The sequence below is a fragment of the Periplaneta americana genome, chromosome 5 (assembly GCF_040183065.1).
Source record: "Periplaneta americana isolate PAMFEO1 chromosome 5, P.americana_PAMFEO1_priV1, whole genome shotgun sequence".
NCBI classification, from domain to species: domain Eukaryota; kingdom Metazoa; phylum Arthropoda; class Insecta; order Blattodea; family Blattidae; genus Periplaneta; species Periplaneta americana.
This window is the reverse complement of record NC_091121.1, coordinates 191,519,897-191,535,093: the sequence shown is the minus strand read 5'-3', so window position 1 is coordinate 191,535,093 and position 15,197 is coordinate 191,519,897. Positions and strand designations below refer to the sequence as shown.

At 36.0% G+C, this 15,197-nt stretch overlaps 5 non-coding genes across 5 annotated transcripts; 3 read left to right on the top strand and 2 right to left on the bottom strand.

Annotated features, from left to right (window-relative positions):
- Positions 1 to 7,515: 7,515 nt before the first annotated feature.
- Positions 7,516 to 7,587, bottom strand: TRNAD-GUC (transfer RNA aspartic acid (anticodon GUC)). The gene has a single exon. It is a non-coding gene; the product is annotated as a tRNA-Asp (tRNA).
- A 214-nt stretch (positions 7,588 to 7,801) lies between these two features.
- TRNAD-GUC (transfer RNA aspartic acid (anticodon GUC)) lies at positions 7,802 to 7,873 on the bottom strand. The gene has a single exon. It is a non-coding gene; the product is annotated as a tRNA-Asp (tRNA).
- A 298-nt stretch (positions 7,874 to 8,171) lies between these two features.
- Positions 8,172 to 8,243, top strand: TRNAD-GUC (transfer RNA aspartic acid (anticodon GUC)). The gene has a single exon. It is a non-coding gene; the product is annotated as a tRNA-Asp (tRNA).
- Positions 8,244 to 8,457: 214 nt separating this feature from the next.
- On the top strand, positions 8,458 to 8,529 carry TRNAD-GUC (transfer RNA aspartic acid (anticodon GUC)). The gene has a single exon. It is a non-coding gene; the product is annotated as a tRNA-Asp (tRNA).
- A 214-nt stretch (positions 8,530 to 8,743) lies between these two features.
- Positions 8,744 to 8,815, top strand: TRNAD-GUC (transfer RNA aspartic acid (anticodon GUC)). The gene has a single exon. It is a non-coding gene; the product is annotated as a tRNA-Asp (tRNA).
- Positions 8,816 to 15,197: the final 6,382 nt, after the last annotated feature.

Genomic DNA, 15,197 nt, shown 5'->3' with positions numbered 1-15,197 from the left:
AAATTATATATATATATTTTTTTCTTTTTTCAAAATTCAAAATGGTGACAGTTCACTGTGCAGTGATGAAGCGTTTCCCCCATAACTCATAAACTTATTAACTTGTTCATGTTCTCTCTCTCTTTTATTTTATTGCTGAAACTCATGTTTACAATATCATTCTCTTTCAACTACATTCTTTAATAAATATTTTTATTTTATTTTGTGTTAGAGGAAAATACTGATATTTGACCCGTTTTTTTAAGAATTTAATTTTTATCAGACAATCTATCAAAGGTAGAGAAGTGATCTTGGATCATATTGTAGATGTGACATGTATAAATACACACAAAAAATGTCGTCACAGAATGTTGGATAGTTGTTGAGTTATGTAGGAAACGCTTAATCACTGCACAGTGAAATGAATTTTGAAAAAAAAAAATGTAAATATTTTTTTTAAATCGTAAAACTATTTTTTCATATACCAGAAGGACAGTGTTTTACACATAGGGGAGAGTCGGGTAGTATCGGACATCGGGTAATATCGGACAGTGCGTTTCTTTCATTTGCCACCATATGGTAGTATCTGAATGACATGGTTACGTTTCTCTATGCGACATCACAGAAACGTAACCATGTCAATCAGGTACTATCATCGTGTGGTAGATGAAAGAAACTCACTGTCCGATATTACCCGATGTCCGATACTACCCGACTCTCCCCTACTAATTTCCATTATTGTACAAGATACAGTAATGGAAAAAAAAGTTGAATATTTCCAAAATTTTACTGCTGTAAGGTGTACTTAACCCCTTAAACATTTGATATTCGCCATGTTTTCTTTATCATTATTTTTAATCGGTCGTTAGGCCTACAATTTCAGGCATTGGTGTGTTCTCCTTCATAACGACGAGTAAACCAGGTGCAAATGCTAATTGAGTAGTCTGATGGTCACGTTCAATGTAAAATGTTCGAAGAAGACTTAAATAAATGTTAAATTATGCAAATAGTTGCAACATGTGTTTCCTTGCTTTTATTATGTAATTAATTAAAATTAACGGAACTAATTGTTCTCGAGAGATCTGTAAGGAAATTTGCAAAGCTAGGAAACTCCCAGCTATGTTTAAATGTACATACATGAAAGGGAATCAGTTCCCGTCTCCGAAGATATTCATAAATAGGGGCGGATGTTGATGACCTAAAAATCTACTGAAAATGATCATTAAAATGCTCTTAAACTAATGGAAAAGTCGCATAAAATTAAAAGGAAATGACATTTAAATATTATTCAAATTACTCGCACCACAAATAATTGGTCACCTTGTTTCAATGACTGCCTGCAAATCTCGGGGAGAGGAGGCAACTTCCTGGAATTTGGCTAAGATAAAGGAAAAGAACATGCAACAAAATGAAGGTTTTAAGGGAAAACTATAGATTTCAATGAGGGTTTACAATGTGTTTCAATTAGAGGTGGTCCATGTCAGTTCCTTCATTCTCTGTCTTCTCCTCCTTCCGCACTTCATTTTTGTTACCAGATCTTCCAGATGAGGGAGTGTGAATGACAAAAAAAATTGTGGGCGCAGCGTGCATTCTTGAAATCTTTGTGTTAAAAATACTGTCTACTACAGTAGACATTCCTTCCGAACCATGTTGAGGACACAACGTCCTGTCCAGGACATGGTGAAAGTTTTCCCCCTTCCAAACATAAATTCTAAAGACACCCTCATACCGACAAAAGAACAGTAGTGGTCAAAGCCCTCACTTAAACTAAGCTGCTGTCAATCATTTTATATTACTTCCATTGTGTGAAGTGAAGCCTTCAGTGGAATGAGGGATGGACTTTAGAGTCTGTTCCAAACTATAAAACTCGAACTTCACTGTTATTCACTTATTCATTAAGTAATTACTACTGACCTATTTGGTTAGAAAATGATTTAACAGACATATCGGTAAAGAAGAAAGTAAAATGAATTTCAAATGATTTAAAAGTTCTTCAAAGTATTAAAAATGATGAAAAATGCCGAAAAAAATATAAAAATGACCTATTACTTCAAAAAGGTCCAAAAATGAAAAAAATGCAATATAAGAAATTACTTTTTTACGTTGATATTAACATAGAAAGGATTTCTATTTTAATCAGCATCGTCCTAATGTGAAAAATAAGAAGATGACTTTTCATCAACATCCGCCCCCTATTCATAAAGAAAAAGAATAATGAAATCTATTGCCAGCCACCCCAACTGTCACATTTAGACTACAGTTCATGAAAAGAATGATGTAAAGGTACAAAAATTGAAGTCATAAAATTTGCGCCCGTTCTGAATTTTTATTAATGTCTCTGGGATTGAAACTCGAGACCTGGCCCCTTTTCATGTATATATAATAATATATTCTACCAACAAGTACTTTCTACTTGAGTAGATACTCTTAACTTCTCGTAAGTGAGTTTTAATCTGTTGTTCAACAGATACAAATTTCTTTTAAACTGACATGAGAAGTGATACACTTTAATATATTTTCAGTTCAGTGACTGTACAAAAGATATAAGTATAACTATGTTTATGACGGAACAAATAAAAACTTGCGAAGAATAAAGCATTTTCAACGCACCCTTGACCTTGAAATCAATCCTAATTTATCTTGGACAAAAGGAATTAAGTTTATTAGCTGGAAATTACAGCAGATGATGTCAGGTGTTGTCAGTTACGACTTCAGGATTTAATTATACACGATAAACCTACAGTATATGCAGTAACTAAGATATCTCATGCCCTTCTGTTCATCTCTTTCTTCTTTTTCAGCTCTAGTGAAGGCATTCCACCCTTCACTCCTTTAAAGGCCACCATCAGCATACATTTCCAAGTATCGAGAATCACTGGCAATAAGAGAAAAAATGAAAATGAGATAACTCTCCAGTTCCACGAAGAGAATCGAACTCACTACCGCTTCAGTCACATTGATTATTTTCGTATTCATTTATAAACCTTTAATCTTGTATTCTAAGTGATCCATATTTCGAACCATTCTAATAATTCACTTCTTTTCTCTTACTGAATTGATTTACAGAGTTTTCACCAATTATTCTTCTTAGTGATAGTTCAAGACAGAAATATCTTGATTATACTTAACTTCGGAATATAAAGTATATATATATATATTTTTTTAATTGGGTTATTTTACGACGCTGTATCAACATCTAGGTTGTTTAGCGTCTGAATGATATGAAGGTGATAATGCCGGTGAAATGAGTCCGGGGTCCAGCACCGAAAGTTACTCAGCATTTGCTCGTATTGGGTTGAGGGAAAACCCCGGAAAAAACCTCAACCAGGTAACTTGCCCCGACCGGGATTCGAACCCGGGCCACCTGGTTTCGCAGCCAGACGCGCTGACCGTTACTCCACAGGTGTGGACTATATATATATATATTTTATTGGGTTATTTTACGACGCTGTATCAACATCTAGGTTATTTAGCGTCTGAATGATATGAAGGTGATAATGCCGGTGAAATGAGTCCGGGGTCCAGCACCGAAAGTTACTCAGCATTTGCTCGTATTGGGTTGAGGGAAAACCCCGGAAAAAACCTCAACCAGGTAACTTGCCCCGACCGGGATTCGAACCCGGGCCACCTGGTTTCGCAGCCAGACGCGCTGACCGTTACTCCACAGGTGTGGACTATATATATATTATATACGCAGGGTGATTCACGAGGAAAGGTAAAAAATTTAGAATGTCATTCTGAGTGAAGAAATTCATATAAATATAGGTCCGTTTTCGAACGGTTACGAAGATATGGCTCTTTGATTTCACAAAACCTTCTGGGATTCGACTGTACTAACTCGCCATTAGAGACAGATAACGGACAAATTTAAAGTTCATATTCATGTATGCATACATACCTAGCCAACTAATATTCTAGAAGTCGGGGTCGATTTTTCGCACATTTTCAACGTTGCCTCCTCCTGCTTCAATGCACTATTGCGCGGGAGAGTTGCACGTGGCTGTCTTTATGCCGCATCCAAAATACGGTCGATTAGCGCTTCTCTCATTTCCCCTTCCTTTGCTATACTAAGTCTTTCATCCAACCCCATCACAATAAATACTCTTCGATATGGTACCCTTCTGTTCGGAAAGCGTCGTTCATATTCAGCGACGGCACGCATGGGACTTCAATCGCACAAACCATAAACATACACAATATCGGCGTATTCTGCAGTCGAAAATTTATAAGACATCTTGGAAAACACAACTTAACACTTCCGATAACTGTACCTGTATAACTACTGTACTGTAGGTAGCTGACTGAACTGCTGTGAACCGATAAGTGATAGCGTATTTGTCGTCACATTTGTAATGCCCCACCATCCGGTTTGTTTCTCGTCTCTTATCTACATCGCTCACAATGCAGATTCCAATGTTACGCCATTCATCGGTGACCTTGTCTCACTTCAGCAGCATATGGTAACGTATGATTCACATTGGGGAGAGACGTTTTACCAAAAAAAATGTATCTAGCTCCGCCATCGTTCGAAAATGGACCTATGTTCATATAAACTGTTTCATTCAAAATGGCCTAAGATCTCGTATCCTAAATTTTTTACCTTTCCTCGTGAATCACTCTGTATATGATTTTACGTGTTAATTAACTAGGTTAGCTTGTTGGCTAGTTTCAACCGGTGGGCTATAATCAGAACTGTGTGGTCTTCGCGCCTTCTGATTGCGTTTCCTGTGAGGGTGTATTTGTGTAGTGAGTGTTCTGAAATTGAGTTGTTTGTTGAGGATTTGATGTGGATGTGTTTTTGTGTGTCTGTATATACATACTAATGAGCCAACAAGACTACAAACAAAAGTTAAACACAATCAAATACCTAGCACAAGAAAACGGATACAATCCTAACATAATAGACTACATAATAAGAAAGACAAAACAGAATTACAAAAAAAACATAGGAACACAACACAAACACAAGAACACAAAAAATACATCACACTAACATACGAAAACAAAAACACACTCAAGATTGCAACTTCATTCAAGAAATTAAATTACAACATAGCATACAGAAAAAAAAAACACTCTACAAAAGCTCGTACATGTCCACACCTGTGGAGTAACGATTAGCACGTCTGGCTGCGAAACAAGGTGGCCCGGGTTCGATTCCCGGCCGGGGCAAGATACCTGGTTGAGGTTTTTCCGGGGGTTTCCCTCAACCCAACATGAGCAAATGGTGGGTGACTTTCGGTGCTGGACCCTGGGTTCATTTCACCGGCATTATCACCTTCATCTCATTCAGACGCTAAATAACCTGAGATGTTGATACAGCGTCGTAAAAAAAATAAAAATTCATATACATGTTAAAAATCTTTTATTTATAAATGTTAATCATTCTTACCGTATTTTGTTTATTATCCTTTACTTACTTACTTATTGGCTTTTAAGGAACCCGGAGGTTCATTGCCGCCCTCACATAAGCCCGCCATTGATCCCTATCCTGAGCAAGATAATCCATCTCTATCATCATATCCCACCTCCCTCAAATCCATTTCAATATTATCTTCTCACCTACGTCTCGGCCTCCCCAAAGGTCTTTTTCCCTCCGGCCTCCCAACTAACACACTATATGCATTTCTGGAATCGCCCATACGTGCTAGGGTAAACATTGGTAATTTCGTGGCAGTGGTTATTTCGTGATACTTTTTCTTTGCTCTTTTGTGAACTAACCAATGGTGTTACGAGATCCAAATTTCCGCCAAGGGATTGCATATGTTGTCCAGTTTCCAGAAACATACAGCTAAGCTTTGTGTGACTATTGTAGTTGCTTCAGTGAGCTTTTATGTTTGGAGAGAGCAAGTTTGCGTCGACTTCTCAGGCATACAAATTTTGTGGATGTTTGTAATTACATTACAGGCTTATTACTAAAGGTAAGCATATGATATTTGGTACAAAGATTTATTGTATCTTCATGAAATATTAGGAAATGTTTTTGGAATTTTAGATACATCTGTATTCTCCATATAGGCTTAGCTTTACTGATAGAAATCTTAGCTGTTTGAGGCGAAATTTTGTTGAGCATTAAGTGTTACAATTTTTAAAATAGTATAAAATGTATTACAATAGGAATTTTAGAAATCTGAAGACAAGATGTGATAACAAAAAAGAAAACGGAGACGTAATGGGTTCAGTGTAGCTTCTGTTTGAATTGTTATCATGCTAAGTGTGAATGATAAGTGCTAGATGACTTACTTGCAAGAATTGTGACAGAAGATGGAACATGGCTCCACCATTTTGGACCGGAGACAGAGGCAGACAATGGAGTGGCATCATGCAAATTCACCAAAGAAATAGAAATTCAAAAGTACACCTTCGGCAGGAAACGTTATGGCTACTGTGCTTTTCGATTCAGAAGGACTCTTGTTTGTGGACATCATGCCACACGGAACCACCATTAATACTGACGGGTATGTTGCAACTCTCAAGAAACTTCAAGTTCGACTGAGTCGTGTTCGACGACATTGGGAGAAGCAGGATGTTCTGCTATTGCACGACAACGCACAGCCATATGTCAGTCACAAGACCACAGACCAGATCAGAAAATTCGGACAGACAACACTGAAACATCCGCCTTACAGTCCTGAACTGGCACCGTGCGATTACCATATCTTTGGTAAACTGAAGGATCCTTTCGCGGAACGAGGTTAGAAGATGACTCCCTTGTGCACGCTGCTAAAGAGTGGCTCAGACGTGTTGGTCCAAACTTTTACCGTGCTGGTCTACAGGCCCTCGTTCCTAGGTTACGTAAGGCAGTTGAAAGGGACAGGGATTATGTGGAAAAGTGACATTTTGTTCCTTAAGGATGCATCTACATTCTGTGAAAATAGCAAAGCTGTAGGATAAAAATGTAATTTTTAAACAAACGTTATGCATTACTTTTGGAGTTACCCTAGTAATATAGGCTACAGTAAAGTCCGTAATAAAAGTGTTCACCCTTTCAGGGCAAAGAAGATCCCTTTTCAATTTCAATTTTTACTTTGATTTCATTCTTATTATGTGTTGATATGTATTTCTATGTTTTCTTGCTATGAATATTAGACGGAATTACTATGTTTGAAGTCTTGTAACAATAAATGAGAATTTCATTTGACTTTAATGAATTTTTCCACAATTCTTCTACCTCTCACGAAATTATCAATGCAATATCACGAAATTACCAAGGTTATCACGAAATAATCAACCTTTCAGCTTAAGTTGTAAAAGTGGTTTTTGGCATATATTCAAGAACGTATCCAATCTTTTATGTCTCCAGATTTGTACAGCAAGTTATCGTCTTTTAGATGAAAAAATCGGAATAGGGATATATTTACACATTTGCATTTTAAATTAGTTTTCATGAAATTATCACGAAATTACCAATGTTTACCCTACATGCCCTGCCCATCTCAAACGTCTGGATTTAATGTTCCTAATTATGTCAGGTGAAGAATACAATTCGTGCAGTTGTTATCCTATATAATGTAAATAATTTCGAGGGAAAAATTGTTCCGGAGCCGGGTATCGAACCCGGGACCTTTGGTTTGACGTACCAACGCTCTACCACTGAGCTACTCGGGAACTCTAACCGACACCGATCCAATTTTTCCCTCTATATCCACAGACCTCAAAGTGGGCTGACAACCGTCAAGCAACCAACTTCGAGTGCACACTATCTCCGTGTGACTTAAATTATGGTTTTCTGTTAACGAACAGTGACGTGTATTATGCAAATCAAGATTTTCAGGTATAACTCCCTGTAAAGTTGATTTGAATAATTTCGAGGGAAAAATTGTTCCGGAGCCGGGTATCGAACCCGGGACCTTTGGTTTGACGTACCAACGCTCTACTACTGAGCTACTCGGGAACTCTAACCGACACCGATCCAATTTTTCCCTCTATATCCACAGACCTCAAAGTGGGCTGACAACCGTCAAGCAACCAACTTCGAGTGCACACTATCTCCGTGTGACTTAAATTATGGTTTTCTGTTAACGAACAGTGACGTGTATTATGCAAATCAAGATTTTCAGGTATAACTCCCTGTAAAGTTGATTTGAATAATTTCGAGGGAAAAATTGTTCCGGAGCCGGGTATCGAACCCGGGACCTTTGGTTTGAGGGAAGAGGGGTAGAGGGAAAAATTGGATCGGTGTCGGTTAGAGTTCCCGAGTAGCTCAGTGGTAGAGCGTTGGTACGTCAAACCAAAGGTCCCGGGTTCGATACCCGGCTCCGGAACAATTTTTCCCTCGAAATTATTCAAATCAACTTTACAGGGAGTTATACCTGAAAATCTTGATTTGCATAATACACGTCACTGTTCGTTAACAGAAAACCATAATTTAAGTCACACGGAGATAGTGTGCACTCGAAGTTGGTTGCTTGACGGTTGTCAGCCCACTTTGAGGTCTGTGGATATAGAGGGAAAAATTGGATCGGTGTCGGTTAGAGTTCCCGAGTAGCTCAGTGGTAGAGCGTTGGTACGTCAAACCAAAGGTCCCGGGTTCGATACCCGGCTCCGGAACAATTTTTCCCTCGAAATTATTCAAATCAACTTTACAGGGAGTTATACCTGAAAATCTTGATTTGCATAATACACGTCACTGTTCGTTAACAGAAAACCATAATTTAAGTCACACGGAGATAGTGTGCACTCGAAGTTGGTTGCTTGACGGTTGTCAGCCCACTTTGAGGTTTGTGGATATAGAGGGAAAAATTGGATCGGTGTCGGTTAGAGTTCCCGAGTAGCTCAGTGGTAGAGCGTTGGTACGTCAAACCAAAGGTCCCGGGTTCGATACCCGACTCCGGAACAATTTTTTCCCTCGAAATTATTCAAATCAACTTTACAGGGAGTTATACCTGAAAATCTTGATTTGCACTATATAATGTACTAAATAATAGGCTGTATCGTTTTGGTAATCCTTTAAGGGCAGCTATTTTCATAGTGGATTTTCTCTTACCTACTGGTTTCCCATTATTCCGTGACAGATTTACATTTAAGGTATTTACGTAGGTACACATATAAAATAGTTTTTCCCAAAGTCTACACAATTCTGACATACGTACAATAGCGGAACCAGGTTTTCATATTTCCTCGAACCAACTCTGTCATTGTATACATTTAGAGACATAATGACAGAAATAAGTCCAGAAGCCGGGTAACCAACGTGATTGTTATTAATGTTACGTATTAGATAATAATAATTCGTGACCATAGCAGCTTACATAGCTAAGACGTCCAGGGGAGATGCACGAAGTTGCAATTTCAATGACGACAACTCAAGGCTACAGGTTTAACCCAATGTTATTCTCGATTAATCTGACAAAATAGTGAAACAGTAACGTTGTTTGTTATTTATGAACGTTACGCAATATTCAGCAAGACAAATTTCCCTTCTATTGTTAATTCAAGGGTGAATCACAGAAACAAACCATTCCAGGTCAATTGTCTACAGCAAAATGTCTAATATACAGTAAGTCCACTACAAAAAGTCAACAATTAAAATGTCAAATATGCAGAAATGCCCAGAAGTCAAAATGTCCAATATACGGGGTGATTCACGAGGATTTACCGCCACTCGCGGAGCTCATTTCCGAAGACATTCTGAGAAAAAAAAGTTATATAAACATTTGTCCTAATCTCAGAGTTACACTAATTTGAAGGTATTAATAAAATACATTTTTTTTAGTGTAAAAGAATATTAGAAATAGAGAACGAACTATTCAGAATTTGTTCTTTAATTGGCTAGTGTTCTGAAGCTAAAAAAAATGTTGTTAATTCCTTTGTACAGATTTTGTTTTTCAATTTTTAACTAAAACTTACATCATTCTTAAGCACTTATCACAAAAATTGTTATAAATCATACAACTTTAGGAACTTGATTCTTTACAGTTTAATTATGTAGTATGTAATTAGGTGAAGATTGAATTTACACTACTTAAGGTACTCTTTTATAGAGTAGGTACAGAATTATTTCAACATGAGTTACTAGTACGAAGGACGAAAGTGGTAATTGGAATTAAATGCAATAGTCTATAGTACGATAATATGCACAAAAGAAATGAAGTCTGTATCGAAACGAACGGCCCCATTTTCAAAAATGTGTTTAAATATCCATATTATGATTATTTTTCATTTTAACTTCATTCTCTATATTGTACGCTAATGTGCTGTAGACAGTATAATATACACTGCATAATGAATACGTTCGCATGGACAGCTCAGTTCGTGAGTAAAAACACTCATTGTTAATACAGTATTGTATTTTGATTAAACAAAAACCTAATGAGAATTATCAAATTCAAAATTATGAATTTCCTAGTTTACGCAAATGGATGAACTACTTTTCTTCCGTCCTATACTTAGTAAAGTGATTTGTTTGTATTTTACGTCAGAATCATCGAACTTCAATTGTGGAAGCGGTAGCAAACGGTGTTTCTGGCTCTGAACCATTAATCCAAAGGTATAGCCAGGTTAATATTAAAAATATTAGTAAAAATAAAGTGATGTCCCTGCATATTGGATGACTATTTAAAAAATAAATAAATAGGAAAATTAGACTCAAAAATAAAGCAACAAGGAACACAATACCTTTGTACAATGTCACTGAAGGAAGAAATTCGATTTAAACACAATTCTTTGTATAAAATCTAACTTTACCTACTGCATATGCGAATAATTGAGTCAAACACAACACTGACTGAAAACCATTAACAGTCGTTGTTAGTAACAGAAGAAATCCTGGAGAATAAGATGATTTAGTCGTCGGTGGATAGACACAGACGTGGACAAATTATTAGCAAAATTGAAGATTTTTATTATATATTTTTTACAAAAATATGATTCTTCAATTCAGACTACAGTTGACATTTTTGTGTATTTTCAAATAATTAGCCAAATTGAAGATTTGTATTGTATATTTTTCAAAATTTAACTCTCTAATTTGGACTACATTTGATATTTTTGCATATTTACAAATTATTATCAAAACTGAAGGTTTTTATTGCATATTTTTACAAAATTCGATTCTTCAATTTGGACTACAGTTGACATTTTGGAACTGAAGATTTTTGTTTTACATTTTTACAAAATTTGGCTCGTCAATCCAGTTGATATTTTTGCTAATTTATAAATTATTAGCTAAATTGAAGATTTTTATTATATATTTTTACAAAACTTGACTCTTCAATTTAGACTACAGTTGACATTTTTGCATATTTCTGTCTACTGTAATGATGGAAATATGCAAAATTGTCAACTGTAACCTAAATTGAAAAGTAAAATTTTGTAAACAGAATTATCATAAAAATCGTCAATTTTAATAATTTGTCCAAGTCTGTAGACAAGGTGAAGTTCCTATCCAGTAGCAAAATAACATCGGGGAAAGATTCGGAAAGAAGCAGTAATATACTCCTTATGGTGGCAATTGAATTCCACTCGTAACGCAACCGGTCCACATGCATGTAAGGAAGAACTGGAGGTCTCAATGACCCCGCCCGCTCGGGGCCTGGGCACGTATTAGTAAGGAATCCGAGTGGGCTCGAAGGACAATGCCTTCTGGTGTTGGTAACAGCTCCAAGCCATAGCACGTTCGCGAACAAAAAGAGAACGACAGGATTTACGAAGACGAGATGGGTAAGTTGTGATTGTCTTCGTTCCAACGCAAAGTGTTATGAAATGTTACACACCGAGCCCCTACCACGCCGTAGCGGAGAAGTGAGAAATATGTTCCCAGATTGAAGCAGAGGAAAGCCGCCATTTCTTGGTAAAAACGCGCGGGATTTCGAAACCGCTATTTGAATACGCGTTGTATTGCGTACCCGAAAACTAAATGTTTTTATTTAGAGGAACAATACTTCCTTTCCGATATACCTTTAATAACACGTTTCTGCTGTGAGCAGAGTTGCTAGGTTTTCTGCGAGGGAAATCGAGATATCAGAAGCTGACTTAAGACATTAGACTTATCATCACTTTATCATAAGATTTATAATTGCTTTCTGCAAAGCAATGTTCGCGTGCTTTTAATGTAATATTCGCCTCCTTGAGAAACACTAAAATACGAAGGACACACAGTACAGTGAATACTATAGGCTAATCGTTTTTTCTTTTATTGACCACGAATATGTTTTAACCATTCGCTACTAAATTACAGTAACTTTGCAACTTTTTTTTTTTTTTCGGGTCCGGTACTGCAACAGTACATCTGACAATGAATCCATGTTTAAACATAGTTCACATAAAACGCAGCAATTGTATGTGTCTGTTATTAGTGTAAAAATACGATATCAAAACGCTATCTTTTTTGTCATTCAACGCACCTGAACTACACAATGTTTATTAATTGAGAGAGCAGCAACTAGGTACCGAAACGGATTAATCAACAGTGCTGTAGAACTAGGGGAACTATTATCTTGCGAGTAGAGTAAGTTGCCTTACGGCAATCAGGTGGGTTACCTCACAGACTTACTAAATTTCCTCGGGTTATCTCTATGTTCACAGAGTTACCATTTGAGTCAATATATAAATAAAAATATCGGATAATAGGAAATTCAGACTAATTTGTTTAAATTACGTTCTAAGCCGTTATCTCTCAAATCGGAATTTTTATCAATCTCGACTCGCTTTATCGGGATTTAACCACGAAATTGGGAGAATCCCGCCTAAATTGGGATACCCGGCAACTCTGGCTGTCAGGCTTTAATCATTTTCATAGGAACTCTGAATGTGAATATTCATATCCACGGTTAATGAAAGGATGTTTACGTTTTAATTTAATCTGTAGGTTTAACTGCTATATGAAATCAAAAAGCATAATAATAATAATAATAATAATAATAATAATAATAATAATAATAATAATAATAGTAATAATAATAATAATAATAATAATAATAATAATAATCAGTCATATTAAAATATTAACGTTTTATAATTTATACAGTTTCTGCAGCGAATAGGGATTATAAAGAATGGACACTTCGCGTCGGTACCTTTGATGTAGCCGGACTGATTTCAATGACCTTCAAGCCTGCTAGAGCGTGAGATTCTGCTTTCTCCCTTGAGTTGGCGCTGACATCACACCAGCTAGCAGTCGACACAGTGGAAATATAACACATAATTAATACATCTAGGTACATTATGTACTCAAAATAAATTGGATCCATAAAATAATAAATCCGTCATTAACTCTAATGTCTAGACTCTAGAGTTCCTTTATAATGAGAGTTGAGACGTTGATCCCAACAACAATTAAAATATGTAATGATTTGATAGCGCTGAAAATGGAAAAACAAAACTCTTACGAGAAGAAGAACCATATACCTATATTATATTATATACAAATATTAAACGAATTCGATACTTAATTTTATAATGTATTATATTATTTTATAATATAATGTATTATATCTGAAATATAAAATATTATTATTACAACTAGTTTGTCACTGAGAAATAAGGAAAAGCTGTTAACTTGAATTTATTTGAAGCAAAGCGTTACTGGATTATGCAATAAGGTAGGCGATGTTTGGATCCTGTGTCTCAACTCTGTTCTCAATTATTATCTTAGCGTGTTCGATTACACTAACCTCTAGCGCTTGAAAGTGGAACTAAACGCTGGCGCACAGAGAAACAAAACACAGGAAAATTCGCTCAGTGTCCATTCTTTATAATCCCTATTCGCTGGTTTCTGTATCTTTAAATTCGGCGAATAATGATCTGTTTGAAGAAAATGAAGGATATGGAGTGGATGAAGGACAATAACAATCTATATGGTAATAACGTACTTTGAAAGTAGTTCGAAATGAGTTGAACAAATTGAATGATTCGTTGTAAGGTAGAAATTCTCTCTGCGGATTACACCTATCCACATACTGTTAAGGGAATCTTTATTCAAAGGAAACCTAAGCATAATACAGTCGTTTAAGTACAATAGTTTGTCTTCTGTAACGTAATACGGAGTAAAAATCGTCGTAGAAATGAAAGATTACTAATCAGTGAAATGTAACATTCCTTCCTTCTTTATCTTTACATCCATGTGCATTGCTGCAATTAAAAACAGCACACGAACCATAGCTATTCAGCTCAACCAAACAAATGGCCGCTCGTCGACTGTTCAATTTGGGAGCATAACACTAGCGCCAGTGAGCGGTCTAGTGGTTATTTAGTAAGTCTATGTTACACACTTGAAGGGAGGCAGCGTTGTTATTCTTGTCCCATAGGTAAAGAAAGAAATTACCATCATATGCAAGGGAATATGCATTGCAATAAACTATACAAGTCTTTGCAAACATGTTTATGCTATCAGAGTTTCATTCCAAGTTTATTTTAAAGAATACTTACTATAATTAATCTTATTAATATGATGAATAAGCAGAGTAACAAAGATCAAGCTAATACTGTAATAATAATAATAATAATGATAATAATAATAATAATAATAATAATAATAATAATAATAATCATCATCATCATCATAATAATAGTAATAATAAAGGAACATTTTTTCAGATCAAATTTCTGCACATTTAAAGGACAAAACTAAAATTCTTTCAATTATGTATTATCATAATACACTAATCTCTTAAATTGACTGAGCAAATTGGTAATTAAATCAATGGCTTTTCCAAAACAAGCTCAATGAAATGTTTCATGTAAAACAATTTTTATCTCGAAAAGAAAGAAAAAACGAGCAAAATTGAAGAACTCCCTGCAAAAACGATGTAGCTCCACTTTTACAAAGTTTGTAATACAATACAAAAATATTCTAAAATCTAAGGGTGCTATTCATAGACATTTCGCTAGCCCGCGCTACAGCGTGCTAAACTAGCCCCGGCTATCGACTGGTTACTTGTACAGGATTCATATCATATCTCATCGCTAACACTGGTTTATGAATACGAAAAACGTTAGTTCGCTGATCATCCACCGGAAGTCCGGGCTAAGAATGTCTAGGAATATGGCCGTAAAATTTTAAACGAGCTTCTTTTCATTTTTTTCTTCACAGTATGTCCTAAGTACCTAGGAGTTTAATTTTACCACTCAATAAATTTGGGGGATAAAATATAAACGTATTATTATTTCCTTTTAAGTAGATTATTTTACGACGTTTTTTCAACATCTCAGGTTATTTAGCGTCTGAATGAGATGAAGGTGATAATGCCGGCGAAATGAGTCCGGGATCCAGCACCGAA